The sequence below is a fragment of the Ovis canadensis genome, chromosome 7 (assembly GCF_042477335.2).
Source record: "Ovis canadensis isolate MfBH-ARS-UI-01 breed Bighorn chromosome 7, ARS-UI_OviCan_v2, whole genome shotgun sequence".
Lineage (NCBI taxonomy): Eukaryota > Metazoa > Chordata > Mammalia > Artiodactyla > Bovidae > Ovis > Ovis canadensis.
Window position 1 is genome coordinate 74,227,913 of NC_091251.1, and position 12,088 is coordinate 74,240,000.

The window sequence follows — 12,088 nt, forward strand, 5'->3', positions numbered from 1 at the left end:
CAATCTAAGAAGGTACATACAATATGATCCCATCATTAGGCAAAACTACAAACACAATAAAAGACCAGTTGTTGCCAAGGGTGGTAGAGGGAGGAGAGATGAAATAGAACACAGAAGGCTTTTAGGGCAGTGAAAATACTGTGCATACCACTATGACAATGGATGCATGTCATTATGCACTTGCTGAAATCCATAGACTATACAATATCAAAAGTGAGCTCAGGTACACAGTGAATTCAGGGTGATTTTCATAGGTCAGTGTAAGTCTGTTCTCAGTAAAAAAAAAAAAGAAAAAAGAAAAAAAAAAGCACCATTCTAGTGAGTGAAATTGATAGTAAGGGAGGCTACGTATGTGTAGAAACAGCTGAATATATGGGAAATCTCTACCTTCTACTCATTTTTATTGTAAACCTAAAACTGCTCTTTAAAAATTTATTTTAAATTATTTTAAATAAAGTAAAAAAAAAAAAAAAAGAAAGAAAAGCAGGAGAAGACAAAGCAACCAAACTAAACTTTTCAGTGTTTCACGTTGAAAGATTAGGGAGAAGAGGAAAGATTAGCAATGCTTAACGTAAAAATAACAAACCAAGCAAAAGGCAAAATAGTTATCTGAGGAGGCCATACAAATAGCTGAGAAAAGAAGAGAAGTGAAAGGCAAAGGATAAAAGGAAAGGCATACCCATCTGAATGCAGAATTCCGAAGAAAAGCAAGGAGAGATAAGAAAACCTTCCTCAGAGATCAATGCAAAGAAATAGAGGAAAACAATAGAATGGGAAAGACTAGAGATCTCTTCAAGAAAATTAGAGATACCAAGGGAACATTTCATGCAAAGATGGGCTCAACAAAGGACAGAAACGGCATGGACCAAATATAGCAAAAGATATTAAGAAGAGGTAGCAATACACAGAAAGTGAAGTTGCTCAGTTGTGTCTGACTCTTTGCCACACCACGGACTGTCGCCTATCATGCTTCTCCATCCATGGGATTTTCAAGCCAAGAGTACTGGAGTGGGTTGCCATTTCCTCCTCCAGAGGATCTTCCTGACCCAGGGATCGAACCCAGGTCTCCCACATTGTAGGCAGATGCTTTACCATCTGAGCCACCAGGGAACTACAAAAAAGCTCTTTATGACCCAGATAACCACGATGGTGTGATCACTCACCTAGAGCCAGACATCCTATTTTGCAAAGTCAAGTGGGCCTTAGGAAGCATCACTACAAACAAGACTGGTAGAGGTGATGAAATTCCAACTGAGCTATTTCAAATCCTAAAAGATGATGCTGTGAAAGTGCTTCACTCAATATGCCAGCAAATTTGGAAAACTCAGCAGTGGCCACAGGACTGGAAAAGATCAGCTTTCATTACAGTCCCAAAGAAGGGCAGTGCCAAACAATGTACGAACTACCACACAATTGCACTCATTTCACATGCTAGCAAAGTAATACTCAAAATTCTCCAGGCTAGATTTCAGTAGTATGTGAACCAAGAATTTCCAGATGTACAAACTGGATTTAGAAAAGTCAGAGCAACCAGAAATCAAATTGCCGACATCCGCAGGATCATAAAAAAAGCAAGTGAATTCCAAAAACAAAAAATCTGCTTCATTGACTATGCAAAAGCCTTTGACTGTGTGGATCACAACAAATTTTGGAAAATTCCTCAAGAGATGGGAATATCAGACCAACTTACCAGCCTCCTGAGAAACCTCTATGCAAGTCAAGAAGCAACAGTTAGAACCATATATGGAAAAATGGACTGGTTCAAAATTGGAAAAGGAGTATATCAAGACTGTATATTGTCACCCAGCTTATTTAACTTCTATGCAGAGTACTTCATGGGAAATGCTGGGCTGGATGAAGCACAAGATGGAATCAAGATTGCTGGCAGAAATATCAGTAAACTCAGATATGCAGATAACACCACCCTTATGGCAGAAAGCAAAGAGGAACTAAAGAGCCTTTTGATGAAGGTCAAAGAGGAGAGTGAAAAAGCTGGCTTAAAACTCAAAATTCAAAAAACGAAGATCATGGCATCTGTCCCATCACTTCATGGCAAATAGATGGGGGAACAATGGAAACAGTGACAGACATTATTTTCTTGGGGTCCAAAATCGCTGCAAATGGTGATTACAGCAATAAAATTAACAGATGCTTATTCCTTGGAAGGAAAACTAGACAGCGTATTAAAAAGCAGAGACATCACTTTGCCAACAAAAGTCCATCTAGTCAGAGCTACGGTTTTTCCAATAGTCACGTGTGGATGTGAGACTAGGACCATAAAGAAGGCTGAGGTCTGAAGAACTGATGTTTTTGAACTGTGGTGTGGAGAAGACTTTTAAGAGTCCCTTGGACTGCAAGGAGATACAACCAGTCAGTTCTAAAGGAAATCAACCCTGAATATTCATTGGAAGGACTGTTGCTGAAACTGAAGCTGCAAAGGTCTTAGAAAAGACCCTGATGCTGGGAAAGATTGAAGGCAGAAGGAGAAGAGGGCAACAGAGGATGAAATGGTTGGATGGCATCACCAACTTGATGGACATGAGTTTGCACAAACGCCAGATGATGGTGAAGGACACAGAAGCCTGATGTGCTGCAGTCCATGGTGTTGCAGAGTCAGACTGAATGACTGAACAGCAATGAATTCTGAAAAATAGATTGATTCCTAGAAAATGGTAGCATCTCAATAAACATTTCTGAGTAAATTAAGGAAGTGATAAATGAATTATTGCAAAGGAAATATTTCAGGTATGAATGATATGAATTCTCTAGTGCATAAAAAGGTGAAAACTACCTTTATAATATAAAAATTATTACATCTTAATTTATGGGAGTATCTAGGAATGTTTAGAGAGGAAATATAAATTATAAAGAGAAGAGTGCTTAGGACCAATCCTTGAAAAATCTACTGGAATTAAAATTTGAAGGAGCTGGCTGCTCTAGTAAAAAAGAATAGAAGAAACAGAAGTTGTGAAAGTAGGGGAAAACTAGTTGAAGGTTTCAGTCTGGAGCCACTGTGCTTCAGTGTCAGTGCTGTTGGGAGGGTATGCTTTACAAAAACAAGGAAGTGATAAATGATCTCTGTAGCTGTATTTTTCTCTGAAAATATGGGAGTGGAAGTCTGATTGGTGAGGAGTAAATGAAAGCATCATTCTGTTTGTTTGAGATCTACTTCTGAGACACAACTGCTATGTGATATTGAACCATAATATCTGCAACCTAGTTTCTTCATATATAAAATGAAAATAATAAAAGATGCCTCATTGACCTCACAGGGTTACCACAAGGACTGAGTGACCACAGTCGTCAGACCTTCCTAGCATGTGAAATGTAACTATGGAAATTTGTATTTGGGGCAATGATACTTCAAATGAATTCTTTAAAAAGAAAAAAAAATGGTTTGGATATTCATCTGTAACTTTTTTCCCCAGTAATCTAGGCTTACCTGTAATCAAGGCTGAGTCTGTCAAAAGGCTGAGGGAACTCAGGGCAGGCTGCCCCCAAATATGCCAAAGTGGTGTATTGATTATTTTGAGTTAAAGTTACTTGAGGAATAGCTGGTATAAGAACACTCTGACCCTCCTGTGTTTGCTTGAAAACAGGAAATAAAGCTCCCATGTGAAGATATCCTCCCTAGATGTGGCGTAGGGAGAGCATCCTTATTCCCAGTGATAGGGAAGCCAAGGCAAAGAAAGCTGTATAAACAAACCTTTTATTTCTTAATTAATTTACTACCTCAAACAGAAGCCTGTTTGTTTTGTCAAATCTTCACAAATAATTGACTCTTTTTATTTAAAAAAAAATATTAAAAAACCTGTTTAAATTACTTGTTAGTCCCATACCTATGGGGCCTCCATAGGTACAAAATTAAATTTGTGTGCTTGTATTTTTCTCCTGTTAAACTATCTTATGTTAATTTGATTATTAGACTTGTGAAAAGAACCTAAAAGGGTAGAGGAAACTTTTTTTTCTCTCCTCTACAAAGCTGTTAACCATTTCCTCCTTATCTTCTTTTACAATATTAACCTATGATAGACAGGGAGATACATATACTACAAGCATTAGGCAAAGACCACACAGTTTTGGACACTCACTGTTAAAAATAATCTGTTATCAGATTATCAGTTTAAGAAGCATATCTTAGCTGGCTCAGCCCTGGGAGGCATTAAATCATCTAACTTGATAGCCAAAATTTACTAAATCCACTCAAATCCCAGTTCCTCCAGTCTTCACATTCCTGAAGCATGCACATATGGATAGAAAGTCAAGGATTCATTAGACCACTTGGAGAATTGAGCAAAAACGCTGACAATAAAGGGAATGACAGTTTCTTTATAGTTAGGTGCAGCTCTGAAAGATTTGTAGCAAAGTCAGGCGAGGAAACAAGAAACTATTGCTCTGAAAATGGCTTTCATAAAAAAATTTTTTTTCCATCTCCTTTATATAAGTTCAGTGAGGTGATGGGGCTCTGTGAACAACCTTTTTAAGTGCTCTTTTTTTTTTTTTCTCTGCCTGCTTTGTGAGTAATTGTATAAGTAGGTGACAAAGTTCTCACTAATTTTGTTTTCTTATCCACAAAATAGGTCAATGGTATCTACTTTAAAAATCTGCCTGTAGTGATTAAATGATGTGTATATAGTCACCACGTCTCTCATATTCATTTCAGTTTTGGTCACCCTGTTTATCTTTGCCCCTTCCTTGAGTCTCACAAGATTTCAAATAACTAACTACTAATGTACTAACTGAAATAATGTGTGTTCTGTATATAAAAAGCCATAGTATCTTAACAAGGCCATTGGATGGCCAGGGTTGGAATGAACACAGTTCTAATAGTAAGACAAAATAAAAGAACAGGGTGAAGAATGTGAAATTTTAGCTTCTTTTAGCCGTGTCATTTCTGAAAATATATTGGAGTATAATTCCCTGTAATCATAAGGAAACATGTTCCCTGTTCCAGAGATTTCACCAGTAAAAGAAAGAAAGTAGAAATATGAAAATACACAGATTTATAATTGTGAAACTACAAAACTAAATGCATGGTACATAAATAAGAATGAAATGACCATAGGTTTTATTTATGGGTAAAATGGAATCAGAATATTCGACCCTATCTCTTTCAAGGAATGCACTTAGAAAACCTAGACAAGCACATGGAGGATCATTTTGTGGACTCAGAAAAGGCAATAGAAACAGGAATGTCAAAGAATACTGAACCAGGGGTAGTGAGTTGACTTTTTTTTTTCCCTCGTCTGGTATCCCCCAGCCTACTCTGTCTCAAGTCTGCTAGAAACTGAGAAGAGAGCATAGGCATGAACAGAGAGAATCTCCAGAACATCTTAGTTCAGGCTCAAAGTGTACAAAACTGTAAGTAACAGTGGTAGCATCTGAGACCCACATGCACCTAAAACTGAGATGGTGGCAGGGAAACTTTTATTTCCTATCAGAGTAGCTGGGATCACAAAAGAGTAGGGGAAATACATATCCGTTTGTTTCTTTGTGTCTCTCTGTGTCTTTCTATCTATTTTGCTTCTGTACTTCAGACAGGCGGTACAGTGGTAGGAGGGCATGATCGAGTGAAATAAATAATGCTCCAACTTTCTGCTCTCAGTACCAATAAAAAGGACCAAGAATCAGAGAGGACCAGGGAGGTAATGAAGTTACTATATGGAGATGTTTATGAATGCCTAGGTTTACCCTCAAAGATGTGCTAGGTAGTTAGAATAGGAAAATGGAGTCCAGAATGGTGGTGGCTAAAAGACAAGGAAGGGAAAAGCCCCCAAAAATAGAACAAAGGAAGGTCTGAGGACCGGAGGGAGGACCTCATGTGGAACAAACAGCATTCCTGGCTGCCCAGTTTACATAGGGCAGGCCCAGGGGGAGGAGAAAACATATAAAAAGAGGAGCCAAAGGGCTGGGGCTCTCTCTTCTCTTCGCATCTTTGGGTCAGCATGTCCTCATGCCTGGAGGATGTATTTTCTTGTTATTTTCTAAATAAAACTGAGCTGTAACACTGATCAGTCCAACAGCTATAACACGGTCTGTCCGAGACCTGAGAGCTATAACACAGTCTGAGAGCTGTGACATGCCTGAGGGCTTTAACATCCATCAATCAAATTTTTGTTGAGATGAGTCAGAACTGGGGAGATTACACTCCCCTTGTGGATGTACATATGATAATCCTACACACCATGCTAAAGACCTTGAGAACCGAATCAAAAGGTAGACTGCCACTCGGGTCCCAGGCTAGCTACGGGTGATGCACACCCAGGAATGATCCAAATAGAATTGCAAAAGCTTTGAAAATGAAAATGACATTGAAACCACTTCCTACAGAAGACTGTTGGTCAGAACTTGTGACCTAAACCTAACTAGATCTATTGTCTGATAAAACCAAAATATCAACATGCATAATAGGATTTAAACAAGAGCCTCGTAAGACAACATTCAAATGTCAAAATGCAATACAAAAGTTTAACATGAAGAAATAGGGGGAAAAATCTCAGTTTAAATGGAGGGAACAAAAGACACCCATGCAGAGATAACACAAATGTTGTATTAATCTAATACATTTTTTAAAATTAGCTAATAGTCCAAGAAATAAGGGCAAGCACTCTTGAAACAAATGGAAAGATAAAGAATATAAGCAATGAAATAGAAGACTTAAAGAAGAAACAAAGAAAATACTAGAATTAAAAACTACAATTAATAAAATAAAATACTTAAAATGCTCACTAACAGAATGGAAGTGACAGAGGAATGAAATGATAGAGAAATTAGTCCTTGAACTTGAAAATATATAAATTCAAAATATATAATCTAAAAACAGAGAGACAATAGATTGAATAAAAATAATAAGCTCAGGGACCAAGGAGGCAATACCAAAATGTCTAACATTGGTGTCATCAGATTGCCAAATAATATATATATATATATATATATATTTTTAATCATGGCTAAAACTTCCCAAATTTGGTAAAAGACATAAACTTGGCTTCAAGAAGCTCAGTGAACTTTTAAAACAATAAACCTAAATAAATCCATGCTCAGATACATCATAATCAAGCTATTGAAAATTAAGAAAAAAAATCAGGAAGGTATCCAGAGGGAAATGGCATGTTACTCATAAGGGAGTGAGAATTTGAATGGCTAAAGTTTCAAATCAGAAAATTTGGAGGCCAAAAGCAAGTTGTACTATATTTTTAAAGTGCTGAACTGTAGAATATGAATTTGCACATGTGCTAAAATTCATAAAATTATTTCAAAAGAGAAAGTTTTACTCTATATTAATTGTAAAAGTAAAATTTGAAATAAGTACTTAAATAAAAAAATGAAATACTGAAGAAGTATTAATTTAAAAAAATGAAATTATGAGAGTAAAGTAGCTTATCTTTGCTATCTTCTCCTCCAAAAGCTGCCATATTCCATTTCATTGATTTTTACTTCAAAGTCTTCTGGGAGAGGGACCCCATCTTTCAAATCCTTACTCTCCTGCTTTCACTGAGGTCAGGCTCACATAAAATAGTCATTGAAGAAACAGAGATCGTGAAAAAACCTAAGGAAGTGTACATGGACCACAGTATCCATAAAGTGTGTTTATTTAAATAATTTAGTTTTTAATTTTTTATTAACATTCTAGTCTGCATTTTAAGAGTCAAATGGTTCTATGAAACTAATTAATTATTCTGACTACTCTCAATTTACAGTTCCCTATAGGCATCCATCTTCCACATTTTTAGCTGATTCTTTTGACACTTAATATAATAAGATTTTATTGCTCCTTTTAAAGTTTTCTTGGTCATAAGAATTATCTCCTAGCTTCTTCAAATGTAATGTGATTGTTTAATCTTTTTTCTTACACATACACACAAATTCAGACACTTCCTGTTTCCCATATTCTCTCAAAATAGACCAAATGTTAAAACTCATTCACTGTTCGCATTATTTTACATTATATGTCAAACAGCTACTAAATGAGCCATGCATATTACTATGGTTATTTTTTTTCTCCATTTCTTCCCTTATCTATATATTTTCAATTGTCATAGCTTGTTGTTGTTCAGTCACTCAGTCGTGTCCAACTCTTTACAACCCCATGGACTGCAGCATGCCAGGCTTCCCTGTCCTTCACCATCTCCCAGAGTTTGCTCAAATTCATGTCCGTTGAATTGAGATGCCTTCCAACAGCTCATCCTCTGTTGTCCCCTTCTCCTCCTGCCCTCAATCTTAGGACATGGCTTAGTTTATTTTTCTATGTATTTGTTATGAATCATACCACAACCTTCAAAGTGACACACCTCCTCTCTGTTTGTTTAAACCCATTGGGCTGTCTACTACTTTTAAAAAAGTAAATCTTTTTAAGAAGTATTTCCTTCCTCTTCTAGCCTGCTTCAGTGTTACCTGGTAGATCTCTAGACCTGCTGAATATTAGTCACTATGGCTTTCCTTTCACCATCCTCCAAAGGATTCCCTTTGCCTTTGTCTTCTGTTAGCTACTCCGTTTCTTAAATCAAATATTTTAAAATGTTCTCACTTCATAATACCCTTTGTGTCATATTGATTTTTTTTATGATACTCCTAAGCCAAAAGAAATACCTGACATTACTGTTAAGAATTTTAGTCCCAACGAGTTTATGCTGGGAGTTTACATGGTACTAATAATGTTACTGTATCTTCCTTCATGACCAAATACTCAATGAAGTGAAGTGAAGTCGCTCAGCCATGTCTGACTCTTTGCGACCCCATGGACTCTAGCCTACCAGGCTCCTTCGTTCATGGGATTTTCTAGGCAAGAGTACTGGAGTGGGTTGCCATTTGCTTCTCCAGGGGATCTTCCCAACCCAGGGATCGAACCCAGGCATCGCAGGCAGATGCTTTACCATCTGAGCCACCACATTGCAGGCAAATTCTTCACCAGCTGAGCCACAAGGGAAGCCCAGATACTCTATGAAATCCTGTTGTTTTGCAGCATCTTCCAAGGTAAGTTGGTACAGTTTGAAAAATGTGGTACCGGATTCTAAGTCTTTCTCTTTCACAGTTCACTTCTTATCTTTGGTGGTATCTAGAAGCTTCCAGCAAAAGAAAATATCAGGGTTCTTTTTCTTTTGGTGACATTGGCATTTAAAATTCCCATCTTCTGCCCAGATATTTGATTGATATTTTGTCTCAGTATAGATTTGAGTAGATTATATTTTAGGTGCATTTTGGAGCTCAGTGTAAGCTTAGGGAGGACAGTGATGTTTTCTGTATTATTTCCAAATACTTGGCAGATAATAGTGAGAGAATCAATAACGATATCCCCATATAAGGCTAAGACAGGTTCACTAATGACATCCCAACATGAATAAGGGATTTATTTTTTTAATGACTTGAAAATATGACCAATTGTTTGGAAAAGCATATCAAATTATCTGAAACTACAGTGCAAAATAGATTAAAATGCTTATATGTTAGAAAGTAGAAATGAAAAATTGGAGAAAAATTTATAGTTTTGAACTAAATTATGCCATTTAATTATAACAGTGTCACTCATCTTTTAAATTAATACGATATTGCTTCTGTTTTTTAATGATGTCAATACTGTAGTCAGCTTGGGCTCAGTTAGTAAGCTAGCTTATCATAACTTGAAAGTCATCCTATACTTTTAGTATATTAAATGCATGAACCAATAATTCTGAGGCTGGAATAATGCATCAATCCATAATGAGAACTGCTTTTAATTTAGCCATTGATAAGTAAAAGATAATTCAATATTCATTTTCTAGGAAAGTTATTTTAATAATGATCCAGTTGTCCTTTCTCAATAATAAAGTCAACCACTCAAGCAAACTTGCCATGTTCTAATCTCAGTGAAAATGAGCGTGTCTAAGTCCTTTTAGATCAGCACTAATGAGGCTGGCCTCTGAGACTTGAGTCCTTCATGAATCCCATGGACTCATGCTATATTCCACTCCAAGACAAATTTCACGCAGCTGCAAGTAGGAGAATTAAATGGGAGGTCTATAGATGCAGACTTACCGTTATTACAATAAGTAATTCAAATCAGCAGCAGTAGCAGCTTTTATAGCAAGGGCAAGAATATTATATGCTCATTCCATTAACTTTTATTCTATATCTTGAATTCATACATTCTCAAGTTGGGAGTATCCTAAATTTATGGATCTTAACCTCCCTTAACCTCTGACTTATGCATAAAGTTCCTCAGTTTTTAAAACAGCTATTATCTTCAGTCTCCATTATACATAGGAACAGTCTTCACCCCTCTTTTTTTAATAACCTCTTTTCTTCACTCTTCATATGATACTGGTTTTTAGTCTTTCTCAGAGTATGTTAAGTAAAGCTGTATACAACCCTTTAGAAATGGTCTAACTAGCTGAACAAACAAGGGTATTAACATGCTCATCCTATATGAATTAGTCTACCAAAACATCCAAAAGTTGCCTTAACTTTTAATGCAACCTGGTTCACACTGGGCTTATTATTGATTGAAACGCATACAAGTTTCTCGTGACTCTTTTTGTGTCATAAGCTACTCAGTTTTCCCTCCTCCCAGTCATTTTGGGAATCCGGGTCCTAGACTCTGTTTATACCTGGACATTTGTATTGACATTAGTATACCAGGCAAATGTTCCTAAAAGTTCACTTTCATCCTTTCGCTTCCTGAAGAAGCTCCATCATCTTTCTCCATGGTTTCCCATCCAAGTTTTCATGACCATGTTTGTCTTAACGAAGCCAGTCTTGAATTTGGCCCTAATAAATCATCAGAAAGAAGTTCCAGCAGAGTCTATCCTCCACATTAGACTTTGGTTTCAGGAAGCGACAAATGGGTTCTTCGGCAAGTCTTTTCCTTCACCATACTTCTGGTTTTCTCATGCTACCAGAAGCATTAACTCCTGACATTTCTATTCCTAACGGTTGCTGACTGATCACTTTTTTATTTCTAATTTATTCTTTGAAAAAAGTTTCTACAATTTCTATTTTTTTGTAGGCTACTTAAATTTCAGCGTAGAAAGCATAGATGTTTTACAGCTATAGTTGAGAGGTTCTATTTCAGACTGTAATAAAATGGAGAAGTTTTAAGTCATAGAGCTGAAGTGTTATAGTAAAAGATTGTTACTGATTTTATCACATGCATAATGACATAATCAATCTATGCATGTTTGAGGGAGAGGTAAATACCTGAACTTTCTAGTGTCACTCAAAATAAAAATAAGACGGATGGCATTTGTATTTGGAAATGCTTTGTCTAATTCACAAATAATGACTGAATTACTATTTTTTTCTCTGCTTTCAAGATGTTTACAATATATTAATATTTGGGGAGACACTTAAACCTTCTAGAAACATCAGATTAAAACTTATAATAATAAGCACCTTTACAGATAAGATTTTATTTAATCCTCACAACAACTGTATGATTCAAACCTATATGGTATTTTAATCATTTTACAAAGAGTTTGTGGCTAAAAGAAGAAAGGCACATAGTCTGTAAGTGGATAGAATTGTGTCAGCCTCAAGTGTGCTGAGTCCTCATTTGGTTTCTTTCTGCTTTACTTTCAACAGGATCTCTGCCCATCCCTCTTTTCCAAATTCAGAAAGAGAGTCTAATTAGAAAGTTGTTGTTGTTGTTGTTTTTTTTCCCTTCAGTAAGTATACTATATTGCATCTAAATTTCTTACCAATTTCCCGTATTTATTATCAAATTCTTAGAACCTGAGGTAAGTTCACAACTATAAGCAGAAATATAGGGTGTAAAATATATGTCTTATAGGTGGTACCAGTCAGTGATTTGCTAATAAGTGTTTGACAGTAGGTTCTTGAGGGAATGGGAACGCTACTTTGTAGCATTTGTCTATTCCCTGGTGCTCCAAAGGTAAAGAATCCACTTTCAGTGTGTGATACCCAGGTTCAGTCCCTGGGTTGGGAAGATCCCCTGAAGAAGGGGATGGCTATCCTCTCCAATATTCTTGCCTAGAGAATTCCATGGACAGAGGAGCCTGACAGGCTACAGTCCTTGGGAATCACAAAGAGTCAGACACGACTGAGTGACTAACACTTTCATTGCTGCTGCTGCCGCCGCCAGTCGCTTCAGTCA